Source organism: Nannospalax galili, unplaced genomic scaffold (genome assembly GCF_000622305.1).
Source record: "Nannospalax galili isolate Female #2095 unplaced genomic scaffold, S.galili_v1.0 scaffold1119, whole genome shotgun sequence".
NCBI lineage: Eukaryota > Metazoa > Chordata > Mammalia > Rodentia > Spalacidae > Nannospalax > Nannospalax galili.
In genome coordinates, this window is record NW_008343597.1 from 1,341,049 (window position 1) to 1,354,334 (window position 13,286).

A 13,286-nucleotide genomic window follows, 5' to 3' on the forward strand; every position below is an offset into this window, starting at 1 on the left:
AAAGTGCAGGAACAGAAGTGCCCAGTGCACAAGGAGGAAGGGGGGAGGCTGAGGTGTTGGGGAAGCAGGTATGGGCCAAGGCGAAAGGCTATCTACACCGGAACCTTGATCTTATGCCTTAAGCCCCTACCCTTGCTGGCTGGCTCCTGACTCTAGGCCAGGGCCTAGAGGGAGTTCTCTGGACAACACTTTCTACAGGGACAAAATACACAGAGATGTTGCTGCCCTATTGTGATAACCTCAGAGGGCCTCCAGCCCTGCATTCCTCCTTCATCCCTGGCTTGGACAGGGCTACACGATGGACAGGTGGACTCTGAGCTGTATTTCACAGAGGCATACATTTTCCCTGGTGTCCAGCCCACCAGTGTCACACTACACCCCAGAGTGAGCACTACAAGCCTTGCTGGCCTAATGGATGGATTGGGGGAAGGGAATGGGACAGGGGCTGGAAGAGGGGCTCCAGTGAACCATTGCTTCACAGGCACTACACGGCGTGGTGTTGCTGAAACCAGAGCCAGGGCTCCACCTGGTCAGCACAATGACATCTCCGTTCTTGAAAAAGCCTCAGGCCTTGCCAGCATTCATGGCCAAGTTCTCCTGGAGGTCTACATCCTCAGCCCAGGCCTCCTGGCCTGCATCCTTACAAGCGCATTGTTGGATGATGCCATGGTACAGATGGGCCTGGTGAGCTATCTGGGGATTGATTATGTGTCACAGCAGTGATGGGAGCACGTGGGTGGATCTGGCCACCTGGTAAGCACTCCTGCCAGACTTGGTGAGTACGATAATGGCCCCGCTGCAGCACTTGAAGGAGGCCCTCCACCGCACCTATGGGGCAGCTTCTGTGGGGTCGCTGGTAAAGGGCGCCAGGCGGCGGAGTTCTTCAAATAATTGCAAGTGGTAGATAGCAGCGTCTGCCTCTCCGCCATCAGGTGCTACCCGTGCACAGCCTCCAGAGGATAGTCCCCTTTGGCTGTTTTCTCCAGACGGCATGATGCAGGACTCCGTTGGCCACATCACTGACCTCAGCCCGGGTCGGGCGGGGATTCTTGATCATGCTCTCCAGCACCTGTGTGGCAACAGGCTTCCCAGCTTGGTTGCTTCGCCCAATCATTATCTTCTGAGCAACGAAAACCTTCTCTACAGGCATCTCAATACCTAAATCACCACGGGCCGCCATGATCCATCACTGGCCTCCAGGATCTCGTCAAACCTGAGAACTCCTTCATCATTCTTGATTTTGCTGATAATCTTGATATTCTTCCATTTCTCTCCCAGGACCTTCCTAACTTTATGCACATCGGCTGCCTTGCGGATGAAAGACACACCTTGTCTACATCCTGCCTCACTCCAAACTCCAGGTCCTGAATGTCCTTCTTTGACACAGCAGGGAGGTCCCCAGCAGCCCCGGGACGGTTCACCCGCTTCTTGCTGCCAACGAGCCACCACTTTCCACCTTGGTCACTAGGAAGTCAGCACCTTTCTCCTCCACCTGCAGTGAAATAAGCCCGTCATCCACGTGGATCTTGCCGCCCACTTCCACCATCTTGCAAATGTTCCTGTAGTCCAGCCACAGGAAGTTCTCATCACACTTTTCCATGTAGGGGTATCCAGTGTGATCTTCAGAGTGGCTCCCTTCTTCAGCATCACCTCAGGGTTACCCCTGCCCTTGATAAGCCCAGTCCAGATCTCAGGTCCCTTAGTGTCCAGAGGCATAGCAACTGGCCAGTAGGGAATGGGGTCAGATGCAAAGCTTTCTGTGGCTGTGTGCAGGTTCTTGATGGCCTCCACATGGTACTCATGCGTTCCATGAGACAAGTTCAGACCAGTCACATTCACTCCAGACTTAATTATCTCCAGCATCTCTACTGAATGGGAAGCAGGACCAACAGTGCAGATGATGCTGGTGTTACAGGCCTTGATAGGTACAGAGTCAATGTCCAGGTGGCACATGTTCCAGGAATGTGTCAGCCATGACTGCCCGCGGCTGGTGGGCTAAATGAAGGCAGTCCCTGCCTCACTGTGTGGCTTCAGCATGACTCCTGAGTTCCTTCTGCACGCACTGGCTCCAGCTACACTGCAAATGTAGAGAGGACTGGAGGATCCCAGTGCTTCATTTTGAGGTAAGGTTTCACCTTGTAGCCCAGGCCGGCTTAGAACTCTTTTTTAAAGGATTATTTGTTTTTATTTTATGTGTATGAGTGTTTGCCCGCATGTATATATGTACACCAATGGATGCCAGGTGGCCGTGGAGACCAGAAAAGGGCATCAGATCCCTTGGAACTGGAGTTACAAATGGTTGGGAGCCATCATGTGGGTGCTGGGAACCAAATCTGGGTCCTCTGCAAGAGCAGCAAGTGCTCTTAACCATTGAGCCATCTCTCCAGCCTGTGGCTTAGAACTCTTCATCCTTTTGCTTCTGCTACCAAGGCCTAGGATTAGAGGCATATCCCATCACATATGGCCTGCGTACTTGATTTAGCTTTCTCCAATGGGTAACCTCTTATATATCTATAACACAATATGAAAACCAAGAAATTAACATTGGTACCATCCACAGACATTATCCACAGACTGAAACTGTACATGCTAGGCAAGCGCTCCACCAATGAGCTATACCATCTCCAGTTCAGATCTCACTACTTTATATGCATTCATTTTGCATGTGTATTTAGAGTTAGCACATGCACCGCCACAGTCAAGATCCAGACTGATCCATCACCACAAAATGCATGGTACTATCCTTTATTATCACCCGCTCTTTTCCTCTGCTGCCATTCTTTTTCTTTTATTTTAAAAAAGATTTATTTCAATTTTATGTGTTTGAGTGTTTGCCTGCATGTATGAATATGTACTACGTGTGTGCCTGGTACCTGAGGAGGCCAGAAGAGAGCATTGGATCTCCTGAAACTAGAGTTACAGGGAGTCATGAACTGCCATGTGGGTGCTGGGAACAAAATTTAATATGATAATATAATAAGCATGCTATTTTATTCTTTGTTTTATTTTTAAAAATTTTTATTTTTATTTTATTTTATTTTATGTGTATGAGTGTATTGCCTGCATTTAAGTGTACCTATGTCATGCAATTCCGGTGAAGGTCAGAAGAGGGCATCAGATCCCCTGGAAATGGAGTTATGGATGGTTGTGGGTACTGGCAATCAAACCCTGGTCCTCTGCAAGATCAGGTTGGTGCTCTTAACTGCTGAGCCATCTCTCGAGCCCCAGTTTTATTTTCATTCCTCTGTTTTTCATTCCTATTTCAGATTTCTTGCCTTCCTGTGGGTGTGCTAGTCAGTTTTCCAAGTGCTGTGACAAAGTGTCTAAGAAAAACAGTATAAAGGAGGGAAGGTTTATTTTGGCTCATGGTTTAGCGGTTTCAATCTGGTTGCTTGATCCCATTGCCATGGCGCAAGGCTGAATAGCATGGTGATCAGGGCATAGCAGCGCAAACCTGTGTACCTCATGGTAGCAGAGAACCAGAAAGAGATAAGAAGAGACCAAAGAGCCAGCGAACACTGCAAAGACACAGCCCCAGTCACCTACTTCCTCCAACCAGGCCCCATGTTTTAATAGTTTATTCAGGTACAAATTCATCAGTGTCCTCATGATCCCATCGCCTCTGTATAGTGCCACCAACCGGCACCCAAACCTTCAACACCTGAGCCTTTCGAGGGTGCCATTTTTTTGCAGTGGGGAAGGGAGGGTTTATTTGGCTTACAGTACAGACCATCAGGGAAGTCAGGGTAGGAACTCGGGGCTGTAACCTGGAGGAGGAGCTGAAGCACGAACCACTGAGGAACATTACTTACTGGCTTGCTCCTCTGGCCCGTGTTCAGTCTGCTTTCTTTTTTTCTTTTTTTTTTAACTTTAAAAAAATTTATTGAGAATTTCATACATGCATGTAAGGTGTTTGGATCATGCTCACTCCCTCCCCTCCAACGCCTCCCATATCTCCTCATCACTTTTCCCTGAACAACTTTGTGTTCTTTTTTTTTTTTTTCTTTTTTAGATGGGGTTTTTTTGCTGCTCTAACATTCCTCCCCCTGAAGAGGTAATGATAAAATCTTTTAGGGATTAGATAAGAGCTCCCAAATACTTTAGACATTTTTGGCCTTTGGAACAGAGTACGTTGCTGTAGTGCCCACCTGTAGCTAAGGGAGACAAGCCATTATTATTCTAAAATAATGGCTAAATTTGTTTTCTCCCCCTATCTAGAAGCATTTGTGAGGGAACTGACACTGATTCTAGCCACTCCAACAAATATCAAAGTGCCTGAAAACAAATCCTGAGTTCATCATTCTTGAGTCCAGTCTTAGCAGACAAAAGAAAAATGTGGAGGAACCCAATAGAGGGATGCTTTTGGAAGCTCTCATCAAGAAATTCCAATGGACTCTGATATGAACATTTGAAATTTGCCCTGTTCTGACTTTTTTCTGGTTCCCTGTCTGGAACTTGTAATGCTAACTACTCTTGCCTTTACTTCTTCACATCTCCTATTTACAATTCAAGGACTTCCTTTTCCCCTTAGAGATAAGAGTTATGCAATTTGGGAGTCTTTTAGATAGACCCACTGAAGGGGTACTCCAGTTGCCTCACCCTGTGTCCCTGTTCAGCATGGAAGAAGCCAGAGCGGTCTGTGTCCCTATCCCCTATTGGCAATTTGGGTAACCTCTTCAGAAGATGGTGTGCTAAGAATAGGATGTAGAAATTGGCTAGGCAGTTAGGGTAAAAAGAAAAGAAAAGTAGCCAGTTTATTGGCTAAAGGTCAAAATGTCCTTGAGCCTCTTAGCAACATACTCTGTTCCAGAGGGTACTAGAGTTTTCCAGTGTATCTTTTTGTGTCGACGTCCTAGTTGTGTTCTAGCTGTTACATTTCACCTACATAAGTTTACTCATGCATAATTTAGTGGAGTCAACATAATATGCTATGAAACACAATCAGAAGATTTAGAAAGTACAGTGTTTTAGTTACTCTTGCATAGCTGTAACCAAAATACTCAGGAGAACAACTTAAAGGAGGAAAGATTTATTTCAGCTCATGATTTCAGAGGATTCAGTCCATGTATATAGTGGAGAGGCATGTGGCAAAGGAGATCCTTCCTCTTAGTGGCCAGGAAGCAGAGAAAGAATATAAAAAGGGGCAGGGCAAGGCGCAGACCTCAAGGACTCACCTTCAGAGGCCCATTTCCTCCAGGTCTGTGAGATCGAGGCTAGCCTGGTCTACCGAGTTCCAGGCTAGCTATGGCTACAGGGACACCCTTTCTTAAACAAAAAGACCAAACAATTTTTATTATTATTACTATTATTATTATTGGGGATGTGTGTGTAGAGGTGAGAGGATAAATTTCAGGTCATGGGGCTGGAGAGATGGTTCAGTGGTTAAGAGCTGCTCTTGCAGAAGACCTAGTTCCACATGGTAGCTAACAACGGTCCATAACTCCAGGTCCAGGGTGCCCATCCCCTCTTCTGACCTCTAGGGTCTTTTCACAACACAGGTACCCTCGTACACATAAAATAAAAATAAGTAAAATATTTTTTAAAAAATTAAAGTCACGACTTGTGCAACAACTGCTTTTATCCACTGAGCCATGTTGCTAGCCCTTGGCATAATAAAAATATTTTTGAATTACATTTATTTACTTGGGGGTGGTATACACGTGCCATAGCACACCTGTGGAGGTCAGAGGATAACTCCAGGGGTTATTCTTCCCTTCTACCATGTGGAGTCTGAGGATAGGTCATCAGGCTTGGCAGCAAGCACTTTACCCACTGAGTCATTTCACCAGCTCTTGGCTTTTTTTAAAAAAGATTTATTTATATTTTTATTTTTGTGTATGTGTGTGTGTGTGTGTGTGTGTGTGTGTGTCTGTGTGTGTGTGTGTCTGTGTAAGTGTATGCCACAAGTATGCAGGTGCCTGTGGAGGCCAGAGGAGGGCATCAAATCCCCTGGAGCTGGAGTTATAGTGGCTGTGAGTCATTTGTCATGGGTGCTAGGAACCTAACTCTAGTTCTCTGGAAGAGCAGAGAACGTTCTTAACCACTAAGCTATCTCTACAGTACCTCTTGACTTTAGTCTTGTATTTTTTTTTTTTTGAGACAGGGTCTCATTGTAGCTCCAGCTGGCCTGAAACTCACTATGTAGACCAGGCTGGCCTTGATCTCACAGAGATCCATCTGCCTTTGCCTCTCAAGTGCTGAGATTAAAGGCCCTGCCCAAGTTAAAATTCTTAAAGGATGGGGGCAGAGCATTCCAAGTTAACCTAACCACTCACTATGGAGACCAGGCTGGCCTCAATCTCACAGAGATTTACCTGTGTCTGCCTCCCAAGTGCTAGGATCAAAGGCATGTGCCACCATGCCCAACTTACTTTTTTATTTTTTAAAATTTGTGCCAGGCATGGTGGCACACATCTTTAGTCCCAGCAATCGGGAGGCAGAGGCAAGTGGATCTCTGTGAGTTCAAGGCCAGCCTGGTCTACATAGCGAGTTCCAGGCTAGCTGGGGTACAGGGAAACCCTGTCTCAAAAAGACCAAAATAGGGCTGGAGAGATGGCTCAGCCATAACACTGACTATTCTTGCAGAAAACAGGGGTTCAAATCTCAGCACCCACATGGCAGCTAACAAATGTCTGTAACTCTGGTTCCAGGGGATCTGACAGCCTCTTCTGTCCTCCAAAGGCACTGCATGACATGGGTGCATTTACCTACATGCAGGCATAACACTCATATACATGAAATAAAAATAATAAATAAAATATATTTTTTTAAAAAAACAAAATAAAATAAAATTTGTTTATTTATTTTATGTGTATGAGTGTTATGTCTACATGTATGTAAGTGCACCCATGTTGTGCAATGCCCACAGAGGCCAGAAGAAGGCATCAGATTCCCTGGAACTGAAGTTATTGATGATTGTTAGCTGCCATGTGGGTGCTGGGAATCAAACCTGGATCTTCTGCAAGAATAGCCAATGCTCTTAAACACTGAGTCATCTCTCCAACCCACACACATTCTCAGTTTTTTAAATACTGCCCATGCCCCCCATCTTCTCCCTATTCCTACCCTCACCTCTGTTTAACCCTCACTACCCCCTAGTATTCTAGTACCCTTCCCTCAATTTTTTTTGTCTTATTGAGACAAGGTCTCCCTGTGGCCCCAGCTGGCCTGGAACTCACTATATAGACCAGGCTGGCCTCGAACTCACAGAGATCCACCTGCCTCTGCCTCCTGAGTGCTGGGATTAAAGGCGTGCACCACCATGCCTGGCTGCATGTCTTCTTTTGAGAACTCTGTTTAGCTCTAACCCACCCCCACTTTTTTTGACACAGGGTCTCACTATGTAGCCCTGGCTGCCTACTTCTACCTCTTGAGTGCCAGAATTAAAGGGGTGCACCACCACACCTAGATCATAGTCCTTTTTTTTATTGTATATCTTGTTTTCTTGATATTTAGTTTCTTGGTTCTTTGTGTATTCTAGACACTAACCCCCTGTCAGATGTACAGCTGGCAAAGGTGTATTCTAGACACTAACCCTATGTCTGGCAAATATTTTTCTTGCATTCTCACACTTGATTGACAGTTTCCCTTGTTGAGCCGAGGATGTTTAGTTTCATGAGATCTCATTTGTCCATTGTTGGTCTTATTTCCTACACTACCAGAGTCCTATTTACAAACCTATGCCTATGTCTTGTAGTATGCTCCCTACTTTTTCCTCTCACAGTTTCAAAGTATCCAGTCTTATGTTGAGGTCCTTGATGCATCTGGGATTGAGTTTTTGTGCAGGGTAAAAGATAAGGATATAGTTCCATTCTCCTACATGTTGAAATTTAGTTTTCCAGGCACCATTTGTTGAAGAGACTTGTCTTTCTTCAGTGTGTATTTTGTCTGAAATCAGATAGCTATAGCCAGGTGATCTTTCTCAGAAGAGCAGGAAGCTAGGGGATGGTCTCAGAGAGAGACTTCTCTCTTAAGAAGCTCTAGGTGGGAGCCAGGTGTGGTGAGACATGCCTTTAATCCCAGCACTCAGGAGGCAGAGGCAAGCAGATGATTTCTGTGGGTCCAAAGCCAGCCTGGTCTACATATTGAGCACCAGGCCAGCTAGCTGAGGCTATGGAGTCAGGGTAATGCTGTATATCCTCTGGGGTGGCTGCCTTCTATCTGAAGTCTCCCACACCAGTGGAGGCCCAGTCTGTGGAAGCAGCCCTGTCCAATCCCAAACTACCACTAGACTGGTCTCCAGTATATGAACTCTTCCCAAAGGGAGAGCCATAAACACATGAGAAACACAAAACTTGAATACAGGCTATGGTAGCTAGTGGTTGGGCCTGTGTGCCTCTAGCAATGTCTTTGGAGCACGTGGGATGGTTCTTAATCTGTAAACAGAGGGAACAGCTGCATTTACAAAGCATTTTGCCATAGGCAGAGGACGTCCTATTTGTTTTTACTTGTTCCCTTGACTGAGGAGGTCATGGGCCCTATGAGGGATCAAATACTGTTGTCAAACTGCCTTCTAAATGTTTATGTTTGTACACATAGATTAGTGCTGCTGTCAACTTTGGCTAGAGAAGCTTCTCTTTATAGTGGATAACAATCAATGCAGCACTCATAACTCCTCAAGGTGCTGAGAATAAGTGACTGTTAAATTCTCAGACCTAAATGGCATCAACACCTCCTCCCCAAGGTTCGGGGAACATCATGAAAGAAGGGTCAGAAAGAATTCAGAACTGAAGGATGGAGAAGAGCGCCCTGAAATGCTGTCTTCTGAAGATGACATAGGCAAGCACTGCTGGACTCACTACAGTTGTGTTTATCTGCACAAAACTTGTGCAAAATTAAGTCAACAAGATCAGTCAGTATTCCAGAAGGCAGTACTAATTGGACTCAGTGGGTTACAAAAATGAGAGAATGATGGTGGGAAGGGGACATGGGGGATCTCAGGAGAGTGGAAGGCGGGGGTCAGGGGGATACGAGCAAGATACATTGTACAGATGTATGAAATTATCAAAGATAAAAGATTTTTAAAATGTAAAAAAGTTAAAAAGGCCAGGCGTGGTGGTGCACGCAGATCTCTGTGCAGGCGGATCTCTGTGAGTTCAAGGCCAGCCTGGTCTACATAGTGAGTTCCAGGACAGCTGGGGCTACAGGGAGACCCTGTCTCAAAAAGATCAAAAAAAAAGTTAAAAAGAATACTTTGACATCTCCCTTTCCTACTTTGTACCCTATTTGTCTTTCTCTTACTGTGTTACCCTAGCTAACACTTCAAGAGTAGAGGAGCAAGTAAACACCCATATCTTGTTCTTGATCTTAGTTGAAGTTCTTTGAGGTTTTCTCCATTTAGCATAATGTAGCCTTTGCTATGCTGAGGTATCTGCCCTCCATTCCTAGTCTCTTCAGAGTTTTTATTATGAAGGGATATCGGATTTTGCTTAAGTCCTTTTCTGCACTTACTGAAATGATGTTATTTCTGTCTTGAGTTCGTTTATATGATGTATTACATTTATTGATTTTTATGGTGTCTCTGAAATGAAGCCAACTTGATCATGATGATCTTTTTGGTGTGTTCTTTAAATTCAGTGAGCATGTATTTTATAGAGAATTTTTGCATTTATGTTCATCAGAGAGATTGCTGGGTAATTTTCTTTTGTTGTTGTTGCTGTGTCTTTATCTAGCTTTGGCATCATGGCAATACTGGCTTCATAGAAAGAGTTTGGAACTGTTCTTTTCTTTTTTATAGAATTAATTGAGAAAAATTGATGTTAGTTCTTCCTTAAATGTTTGGTAGAATTCAGTGAATCTGCCTGGGCCTGGATATTTTTTAGTTGAGAGATTTTTTTTTTAATTTCTGCTTCAATCTCTCTCTCTCTCTCTCTCTCTCTCTCTCTCTCTCTCTCTCTCTGAGACAGGGTCTCCCTGTAGCTCCAGCTGGCCTGGAACTCGCTATAGACCAGGCTGGCCTCAGACTCACAGAGATCCGCCTGCCTCTGCCTCCCAAGTGCTGGGGTTAAAGGCATGCGGCACCACACCTGGCTTCAATCTCATTTTTTATTATAGATCTGTTTAAATAGTTTGTCCCGTCTTAACTTGGTAGGTCACATGCATCTAGAAACTCATTCATTTCTTTTAAGAAAATGGGTTTTTAAGGTGTAGCCTTACTATTTTCTGAATCTCACTGGCATCTGCTGTAATGTCTCCCTTTTCATTTTTCATTTCATTTGTGTCTTCTCTTTCTTTTTGTTAATTTGACTAAAGGTTTGTCAATCTTGTTTATCTTTTCAAAGAGCCAAATTTCCTTTTATTGGTTCTTTGTGGGGGCTTTGTTTGCTTCTATCTTATTAATTTCTGCCTTAATCTGAATTATTTTTCCATCTACCACTTTTGAGTTTGGCTTGCTCTTATTTTTCTAAGACCTTAAAATGCAACATTAAATTATTTATTTGAGATCTCTCTGATTTGTTTTTACTTTTGTTTTTTGGGGACAGAGTCTTCTGGTAGCCTTAGCTGGCCTGGAACTCACTATGTAGAACAGGCTGGCCTCTCACAGAGATCTTCCTGCATCTACCTTCCGAGTGCTGGGACCTAAAAGCATGTATCACCATGCTCTGCTTCTCTATGATTTTTTAATATAGACACATAATTATGATCTTCCATTTTAGGACTGTCTTTATTGTTCCCTTAGGTTTGGGTATATTGTGTCCTCATTTTAATTCAATTATAGGAGTTGAAATATTTTTCTTACTGATTGATTCAATGACGTTTTCACCATTCAGTAGCATGCTGTTTGATCTCAAGCTTCTGAATTTTCTGTAATCTATTTTGCTCTTATTTATAGCTTTATTCTACTTCTTTAGTCAGATATAGTAAAAGAAGTTACTTAAATTTGTCTGTATATGTTGAGATTCTTCTTTGTGTCCTAATATATGACCTATTTTAGAGAAAGTTCCATAGAATGCTGAGTAGAATGTGTATTCAGCAGAGTTTGGACGGAATGTTCAGTAGATGTCTGTTAAGTTCTTTTGACCTATGATGTCATTTAACTCAACTGTTACATGTTCCTATGTTTATTTTTTGTCTGGATGACCTTTCTATTGATGAGAATGGGATACTGAAGTCACCCACTAATCTGTGACTTTACATCTAGTAGTATGTGTTATGAAATTGGGTGACCCTCTATTTGTTATGCATGTGTATATAACCATAATGTCTGTTGGGATAGGTCAAGAGTGCCTGGAATGTAGAGCATGGCCGCCAGGCTGGATACCTCTTAGTGAGGGCGGCAGGAAGCTGGCCGGCTCCATTCTAGGGACACTGTCTCTTACCCAACAACCCCCAAGCAAAACCATTAAGCCTCTAATCCTTTAATCCTAACCAGGTCCCTTGTAGATTATGCGACCAGAGGACAGGACAAAGGCCACGTAGTTTTAGTGGCCCCTTCTCTCTCCCTACCTGCCAGCCTGCAGGAAAACCCAACCCCCTCCTCTTTGCCCTAGAACCTTTCATATATAAACCTCTGCTTCCACCATAATAAACGAGCTGTCCACTGACACAGGCTCCCAGGTGTTTTCTTCCTGTAGTAAGTACTCGCTGCTGCTCAAAGCCTCCCTCCTCCCACTGGTCTCTCTCCTTGCCCCAACTTTCTGAGATGGGGGCTGGTGCACAACGGCCTCCCAGTAGCAACAGGGTTCGGACTGGGGGGTGGGGGACAGTCTTCTTGATGGATTGTTTTCTTAATTAGTATGAAATGCCCTTCTTTATCTTTTCTGACTAGTTTTGGTTTGAAGCCTATTTTGTTAGAGATTAGAATAGTGATACCTACTTGTTTCTTAGGTTGGCATGCTTGGAGTACCTTTTTCCATCCTTTCATCCTAAGGTAGCATCTATCTTTGATGGTGAGGTGTGTTTCCTGGAGGCAGCAAATAGGTGGATCCTGATCTTTTAGTCTGTGTCTTTTTTTTTTTTTTTCTTGAGAAGTAATTTTCTATTAAATTTTTTTTTGTTATTTCATACAGAACAGCTCAAATAATCTTAATCATCTTTATACTCCCTTCCCCAATGGCACCCTCCCATAGCCCCCCCACTGGAGCCCATATACTCCATCATCCCTGTCAAGGCCCACTGGGTTGTCAGCCTCTGTCTTTTGATTGGGGAATTTAGATTAATAGAGCTACTATTTAAAAGGCATATATTGTGGCTGGAGAGCTGGCTTAGCAGTTAAGAGTACTTGTTGCTCCTTTAGAGGTGAAGAATTAGGTTACTAGTACCTATGTCAGACAGCTCACAACCACCTGTAACTCTAGCTTTAGGGGATTCAACACCCTCTAGCCTCTATGCACCTGCATACACATGACATACCCTCACATAGACACAGACACATATAATAAAAACTTTTAAAAAAATCTTTAAGCTGGGCATGGTGGCACACACTTTTAGTCCGAGCACTTGGGAGGCAGAAGCAGGTGAATCTCTGTGAGTTTAAGGCCAGTATGGTCTACATAGTGAGTTCAGGCCAGCTGGGGCTACAGGGAGATCCTGTCTCAATAAGACAAAACAAAGAAAAAAATCTTTTAAAAGCTATATATTAATACCTGTCATTTTGTTGATTTTCAGTTTTGATGTTTTTCTAATGCTCATTTGTTTAAATATTGTCCTAGCTTCTTTTATTTTGCCCTGTGATCTCTTGGATATGTTTATCATTCTCTTTACTCTAAAAAGTTCATTCCAGCTGGGTGTTGTGGCACACACCTTTAATCCCAGTACTCAGGAGGCAGAAGCAAGTGGATCTCTGTGAGTTCAAGGCCAGCCTGGTCCACATAGTGAGTTCTAGGACAGCTGGGGCTACAGGGAGACCCTGTCTCAAAAAGACCAAAAATTAAAAATAAGGTTCATTCCAGGACTAGAGAGATGCCTCAGCAGTTACGAGCACTGGCTATTCTTACAGAGGACCCAGGTTCAAATCCCAGCACCCATATAGTGGCTAACAACCACCTGTAACTCAAGTTCTATAGGATTCGATGCTCTCTTCTGATCTCCTCTGGCATTGTATGACACAGATGCACTTACATACATGCAGACAATACATGCATACACATAAAATAAAAATAATAATAAATAACCAGCATTCCTTAAAAATCATCCCTGACCTTTGTCGTGGCCTGGGTTGAGATTTGGCACCCAGAGGCAGCAGGGGCCTCAGCTTACCTCCCACTGTCATGGTGTGGGAGGGTGAAACCCAGGCCCTGATAGGCAAAATAATAATAATAATAATAATTTTTTTAAAAATATTTTAT

At 43.9% G+C, this 13,286-nt stretch overlaps 1 non-coding gene and 1 pseudogene across 2 annotated transcripts; one reads left to right on the forward strand and one right to left on the reverse strand.

Annotated features, from left to right (window-relative positions):
- Positions 1 to 408: 408 nt before the first annotated feature.
- Positions 409 to 2,037, reverse strand: LOC103739501 (annotated as a pseudogene). The gene has a single exon (XR_001872588.2). The product of XR_001872588.2 is annotated as a pyruvate kinase PKM pseudogene (transcript).
- An 11,079-nt stretch (positions 2,038 to 13,116) lies between these two features.
- Positions 13,117 to 13,244, forward strand: LOC115071514. The gene has a single exon (XR_003850594.1). It is a non-coding gene; the product is annotated as a small nucleolar RNA ACA64 (small nucleolar RNA).
- The last annotated feature ends 42 nt before the right edge of the window (positions 13,245 to 13,286 follow it).